This window comes from Pan troglodytes, chromosome 21, assembly GCF_028858775.2.
Source record: "Pan troglodytes isolate AG18354 chromosome 21, NHGRI_mPanTro3-v2.0_pri, whole genome shotgun sequence".
Taxonomy (NCBI): Eukaryota; Metazoa; Chordata; class Mammalia; order Primates; family Hominidae; genus Pan; species Pan troglodytes.
Genome location: NC_072419.2, coordinates 46,023,830 through 46,031,345, shown reverse-complemented (window position 1 = coordinate 46,031,345; position 7,516 = coordinate 46,023,830). Strand labels below are relative to the sequence as shown.

The 7,516-nt window shown below is 33.9% G+C and overlaps 1 long non-coding RNA gene across 1 annotated transcript; it reads right to left on the bottom strand.

Annotated features, from left to right (window-relative positions):
* Window positions 1-260: 260 nt before the first annotated feature.
* On the bottom strand, window positions 261-6,655 carry LOC134809190 (uncharacterized). Its single transcript, XR_010154289.1, has 3 exons — window positions 6,584-6,655; window positions 2,452-2,588; window positions 261-473 (listed from the first exon to the last, which is right to left on the bottom strand). It is a non-coding gene; the product is annotated as an uncharacterized LOC134809190 (long non-coding RNA).
* Window positions 6,656-7,516: the final 861 nt, after the last annotated feature.

The following is a 7,516-nucleotide window of genomic DNA, read 5'->3' as shown; positions in this document are numbered from 1 at the left end:
TCATTTCCAGAGAAGAATTTTGGTGGGTCCTGTGGTTATCTGTCCATCCTGCTGCAAGGGAGTGGAAGAATGACATCAATAGTCCCATGAAAAATATTCGCAATAAGGGGAAATGGTTTCACCTACGAAATTTCAAACTAACTGCAAATAAACAAAAAAGTAATACAACCAGCAAGATTTTATCCACCAAGGTCTTTGTCATGATCTTGTGAAAAGAAGCCTAGGTTGTTAACATAATGGCCTTTATTTACACTCCTTTACCTTCATTTCACCAAGCTCAAAGCAAATACTGCTAATCATTCATGATACTCCCTGTTTAGCCCAGATGTGTCTTCAAAACATTCCCAGCAGTGCCCAGCCATCTCCTTACCTCTCAAACCATCTATCTTCCATTAGTTCCAACACAGCTATCAGATCCACACTCTGCTGATGTCTTACATTCTCAGCCTCCCTTTTCCATGTGTGGTCCTCACCTAGAATGGGTAGATGACACAGCAACTTACATAATGTAGTTAAGGGACAGTGAAATAGTCTTGTGAAGCCCCAATATCACTTTCATTGTCTGTCATTTTGCTGCCATCTCTCCAATTAAATTGGCTATTTAAAAATGGGGTTAAATGGAATTCAAATCCTGGTTCTTGCATTGAAGTCTCATTGAATTTAAAAAGTCATTTAGCCTCTTTGACCTTACTTATTTTAAAATGTGAGTAATAATCTCAGTCATCTTCCCTGATGCCCCACTACTTGGAGTATCTCAGTATCTTGGGAAAATTCCAGGGTAATCATTCTTGGTTCTTTATTACATGAATATACATAATAGGGAATGCAGATAATGGGTACATGTGCTACCTCTTCCATCTGCTCTCCATGATTGACACGGCTGATCAATAATAACACCCTTTCTTAATGAATTCAAAGAAATGCTCATATTTTTCTCAGCATAGGTTCTTGCCTCAGTACTAGAGAAAGATTAGTCGTAGAATAAACAATGTTCTGGTCTCCCCCAACAAATCTTAAAACACAAAATTCTAGAGAACCAGTTTTCAAGTAACCTTATTCAGAACAAAGGTTAAGAACATGCACACACACACACATGCAAGCATCAAACATCCAAAAATGCAAACTTCACAATATCTGGTACACAATCAAGAATTACCAAGTATGCAAACAAAAACTAAAATAATAAGAAAAAAATCAATAAATTAAAACTTCCCAGTATCAGCACAGATATTAAAATTAGTAAGCAAGGACATTGGATGTTATAATTTTTCTCATATGTTTAAAAATTAAGTAGAGACAGGACAAATATAAATATAAACCAAAATATTATTGGTAAAATGTAAAATGTTTGAGAGAAAGATCTATAATGTATGTAGCTTAGATATAACTGGAAGAAACATTAGTAAACTTGAAGGCATGGTAATAGAAATGATGCAAAATCAAATACTTTAAAAAAGTAAAAAAGAAATGGAGAAAAGCATTAGTGATCTATAGGACGATTTTAAGAGATCTAATATACACTAAATTGGAATACCCAAAAGAGGAGAAGAAAACAAAAATTGAGGAAACAGTTGCCTAAATGTTTCCAAGTTAGATTGAAACTATAAATATGTAGATTTGAAAAGCCCTATAAACACCAAACATAGAAAACTAACCCAAAGCAGAGCATAACCAAATTTCTCAAAACAAGTGATGAGTACGAACTTTCAAAATAGACAAAGAAAAAGGACATGTTAAACACAGAAGAGCAAGTTTAGGGATAAAAGTGAACTTTATGTCAGAAACCAGAAAAACAAAAGACAGTGCAACAATCTTTTAAAGTAATAAAAGGGGTAAAAAACTGTCAATGTAGAATTCTATACCCAGCAAGAGTATTTTTCAAATATGAAAGCAAACTAAAGTTTTTTTCAGACATAGAAACACTGAAATAATTTATCACCTACAGATGGTAAAGTTACACCACAAGACACAATAAAGGAAATACTTCAGGCTGAAGGAAAATAATACAATGAAAATATGCATCTGAACCAGTGTTTCTCAAGTGTTTCTTATTATCATCCCCTAAGGAGTCTTTTTAGACTTTTTTCCCTAAGTACCAACTCATAAAGTTTTAATGCCACAGATACACTGTATATCTATTTATGTACTGCATGCATATTCATGCTTTACACACAAAAAGTAATATTTATACATAAAAAAGTATGTTGGCATCCAAGAACCAATTTCATCCTCTTGGGGGTGATGGTATTCTCACTGATGATACATCATGTATTAGTTTTCTATTGCTACTCTAACAAGTTACCACAAACTTGGTGGCTTAAAAAAACAAATTTATTATCGTATAGTTCTATAGATCATAAGACTGACACAGAGAGCACTAGGCTAAAAATCAAGATATTGGCAAAGTTGTGTTTCTTTTTGAAGGTACTGAAGGGGAATCTGTTTCCTTACCTTTTCCAGTTTCTAGATGTAACCCACATCCTTCCTCTGTCTTCAAGACCAGCAATATTGCAATCCTATGATCATTCTTCTATAGTCACATCTTCCTCTGACTTCAGCCTCTGACCTCAGCCAGGAAATGTTCTTTCCTTTTAGAGAATTACGTGATTAAGTGAGGGCCTTCTGAATAATCCAGGATAAGCTCCTATTACAAGGTCCTTAACTTTGATCACATCTGCAAAATCTCTTTCATTATATATGTTAAAATATTCAAAGGGTCTGCAAATTATGACATTGACATCATGGAGGTAAAAGACTATTCTTCTGCCTAATACACATGTTTTAAACAAATAAATAAATAGCACAAGAAATATTAAGTCTGTGGACAAATATGTAAGATTTTGTTCTTATTGTTTAAATGCTTCAAGATGCAATTGGCTGTTTAAACAAAATAATAAATATGTGATGCATACTTTATAACATATATAAAACTAAAAGGTATTACCACAGTAACAAAAAAGCCCAGAGAAGAATCAGTGGCTCACTCCTGTATTCCCAGCACTTTGGTAGGCCGAGGTGGGTGAATCACAAGGTCAGGAGTTCAAGACCAGCCTTACCAACATGGTGAAACCCCGTCTGTACTAAAAATACAAAAAAATAGCTGGGTGTAGTGGTGGGTACCTGTAATCTCAGCTACTTGGGAGGCTGAGGCAGGAGAATTGCTTGAACCTGGGAGGCAGAGGTTGCAGTGAGCTGAGATCATGCCACTGTACTTCAGCCCTAGAGACAGAGTGAAACTCTGTCTCAAAAGTAAAATAAAATAGAATAAAATAAAATAAAAATAAAAATAAAAAAGCCCAGAGAAATGAAATAGAAATAGAAGTATACTATTTTAAGGTTCTTATAATGCATACAAAGTATATAATATCACTTGAAGGTAAACTGTAGTAAGTTAAGAATATATATTGTAAACTATAAACTTTAAAGCAACCAGTAAAATGTAATAATAGACAAGAGCTAAAGAATATAAAATGGGATCACAGAAAGTACTCAATTAATTAAACAGAGGGTAGAAGAAAAAAACAGGAGAAGAAATTAGTCAGACAGAAACCAAAGAGAAAGATAATAAATTTAAACTGAACCATATTAATAAATATATTAAATGTAAATGACCTAAACTCTCAAATTAAAAGGCTGAGATTGTCAGATTGGATAAAATAACAAAACCTAACTAAATGTTACCTATAAAAATATTGGAATATAAAGATGCAAATAGACTGAAAGTTAAATGATGGGAAAGGATATATTATACTAACACCAGTGAAATAAATACTGGCTTTTAGCTCTGACATGTAAAGGTCTTGAAGGTTATCACTTCTACTCGTACAATAAGAAAAAAAAAAACCTGAACAAACCAAAAATCATGACTTTTTCTGAGTCCATCAATCAGAGAATTGAGGTCACAGGGCAAAGTACCACCAAGAAATCTAGAAAGATAAGAAACTACATGGTTCTGCAGCCATGACTAGCTTACTTGGAGCAGAAGTAGCTGGAGCCATTAGCTGATAGTAATGCTTAAATCATAATTTTAATAAATTGCTGGAGTCTTAGTGTGAAGTAGCTGGAGAGTGAAGAATTCCTAGAAACCACAGTCTTAGGGAAGCCTCTACTCTTCCTTGGGTTTTTACCTCCTGAAAACAACAGAAAACCTACCCATTTCTCACAGTAAAGAGGCAAGAGAAAAGCCTTACATTTATGGCAGAAGGAAGGATAAAGTAACCACTTTGAAATATGCCCAGAGCATTCTCTGTAAGACAAGTCTACTTGGCAAGAGAAAAGACTTTACTAAAGCCTTATCCACTGTGCAGTAAGGGAAATGTCTCAATTCTCCACCCTCTACCCTTCAAGTCTTACCTAATATGGGAAAAAAACACTGAGATACACTTAGGATGGTCACAGATCAGAGACAGAAGCCCACTAAAAGACTGAGGCTTAATCATAGCATTATAGAAAGTGTATACCTTACCACCCTGTCATCAAAGCTTTCATATAATAACAGTGAATTACAGTTAAAAGAACTGCAAGGCACAGACTATTAAAAAGGAGTTTTTAGGAAAACTCAAACACAAAAAAGGAAAAACAAATCAAGGACACCAGAGGAAATTGAAATCTTTAATACCCATAGATAAAGAAAACATTAAACAGAGCCAATGCCTAGCTCAGTTTCCATAGCAATGTACACAAAAGCCCTTTTACCTTAGTTCCTATTACTCAATAAGTCATGTTTAATTTTCAACAAAAGTATACATGGCATGCTAAAAGGCAAAAAAAAAAATTGAAGAGACAAACAAGCATCAGAATCGGAATCAAATATAACATAGATTTTGTAATTATCAGGCAGATAATTTTAAATAATTATAATTAATATGTTAAATGCTTTAAGGGAAAAAGTAGACAACATGTAAGAACAGATGGTAATGTGAGCAAGTACAGAGTTGGAAATTCTAAGAAAGATCAAAAAGGAAACAAAAGCACTATAACAGAAGTGAAGAATAGACTCATCAGTAGATTAGACAAAATCAAGTAAAAAAATCAGAAGAGCTTAAATACATGTCAATAGAAACTTCTCAAAATGAAATGAAAAAAGAATGAAAAATAAATAAAAGTACAAAATAGCCAAGAACAGTGGGGCATTCCAAAAGGTGTGACATATGTGTTATTGGTGTGCCAGAATAAAAGGGATAATGAAACAGAATAACTATTTGAATAATGGCTAAGAAATTCCCCAAATTATTGACAGGCACAAAACCTCAGATATAGAAAGCACAGAGTACCAAGCAAGAACAATGCCAAAAATCTACACTCAAATATATCAAATTCAAACTGCAGAAAACCAAACACAAGGAAAAATCTTGAGCACATCCAGAGGAAAAGAAACATGTTACCTCAAGGAATAAGGATGAGAATTACAGCAGATTTCTTATCAGAAACTATGCAAGCAAGAAGAAAATACAACGAAATATTAAAAGTGCCAAATAAAAAGTAAGAGAACAACCAAGAATTCTATATCAAGTGAAATTTATTTTCAAATGTTAAGGTGAAGTTCTTCAACAAGTTAAACATAGGTTTTCCACATTATTCAAAAGTTCCACTCATAGGTATATATCAAAAAAATTAAAAACATACTCAAACAAACACATGTACACTGTACACACATATCAAGATCAGCACTATTTGCAATAGTCAAAAGGTGGGAGTAACCCAAATGCCCATAAATGAATAAATGGGCAAATTATAATATGTACGTACAATAAAATATTATTTAACCAGGAAAAGAAATGAAGCACTGATACATGCTACAATATGGGTGTGCCTTAACAATATTATGCCTACCAAAGGAAGCACAGGCAAAAAAGATTATATATTGTATAATTCCATTTATATAAAATATGTGATATAGTAAATCCATAGAGACGGACCCTGATTGGTAGTTTTTAGGGCTTAGAAAGATAGAGAAATGAGGTGCAACAGCTGAATAAGCACAGCATTTTCTTTTAGGGTGAAATTTTTGAACTGAATAGAGGTGATAGTTGTACAACATTGTGAGTGTACTAAATGCCATTGAACAGTTCATTGTAAAATGGTCAATTGTATGTTATATAAATTTTACCTGAGTAAAATAAAAAATGAAGAACAAATAAAGACTTTCTTAAACATACAAAAACAGGAAATTTAGTCACAGACCTTCTGTGCAAGAAATATTAAAAGTAGTTCTTGAAAGAGAAGAAAAATGATAGGTCAGAATTTTGGATTTACCTTAGAAAAGAAAAGCATCCAGGAAGAAGGAATGAAGACAAAATTAAATCTTTCATTTTTTATATTCTTAATTGATCTAGTAGTTAACAATTTGTTAAGAAGAAAAATAGTAATATGTATTGAATAATTATAGCATGTAGACAAATGAAATGAATGACAACCATTTTATAAGGAACTGGAGGGAAGAAGTGACAATACTCTGTTTAAGATACCTGCATTATCCTTGAAGTGGTTTAGTGTTATTTGAAAATAAACTTAGAATAGTTGTCTACAATTACACTATTTTCAAATGAAGTCATATTTTGAGGAGGTTAAAACTTCAACATACCTTCTTTGTTGAACACAATTCATCCCATAGCTTAAAGTATATGAGCTTTCTGTACTATCTTCTCAAATTTTCTGTAAATATAAAAAGTGTTCTAAAACAATAAAGTCCATTTTTAAAAAATTCTGTAATGATTATATTAATATCAGACTAAATTTCAGAGCAAGAAATTTTACCAAGGATAGAAAAAAATTGTTTTATAATGATAAAGATGTAAATTCATAAGAGACATAACAATCCCAAACATTAACATGCTATATTAGTCTGTTTTTATGTGGCTGGCAAAGACATACCTGAGACTGGGAAGAAAAAGAGGTTTAATTGGACTTATGGTTCCACATGGCTGGGGAGGCCTCAGAATCATGTAGGAGGTGAAAGGCACTTCTTACATGGTAATAGCAAGAGAAAATGAGGAAGAAACAAAAGCAGAAACTCCTGATAAACCCATTAGATCTCGTGAGAATTATTCACTATCAAGAGAATACCATGGGAAAGACCAGCCCCCATGATTCAATTACCTCCTCCTGGGTCCCTCCCACAACAGGTGGGAATTCTGGGAGATACAATTGAAGTTGAGATTTGGGTGGGGACACAGCCAAATCATATCACATGCCCCAAAACAAAGCTTCAAACACAAAAATCAGAAACTGACTAAACAGGCTGGATGCAGTGGCTCACACCTGTAATCCCAGAACTTTGGGAGGCTGAGGTGGGTGGATCACTTGAGGTCAGGAATTTGAAACCAGCCTGGCCAACATGGTGAAACCCTGTCTCTACTAAAATTACAAAATTAGCTGGGCATGGCGGATTAAGTCTGTAATCCCAGCTACTCCAGAGGCTGAGGCAAGAGAATCACTTGAACCAGGGAGGCTGAGGTTGCAGTGAGTCGAGGTCGCATCACTGCACTCCAGCCTGGGTGACAGAGTGAGACTTTAT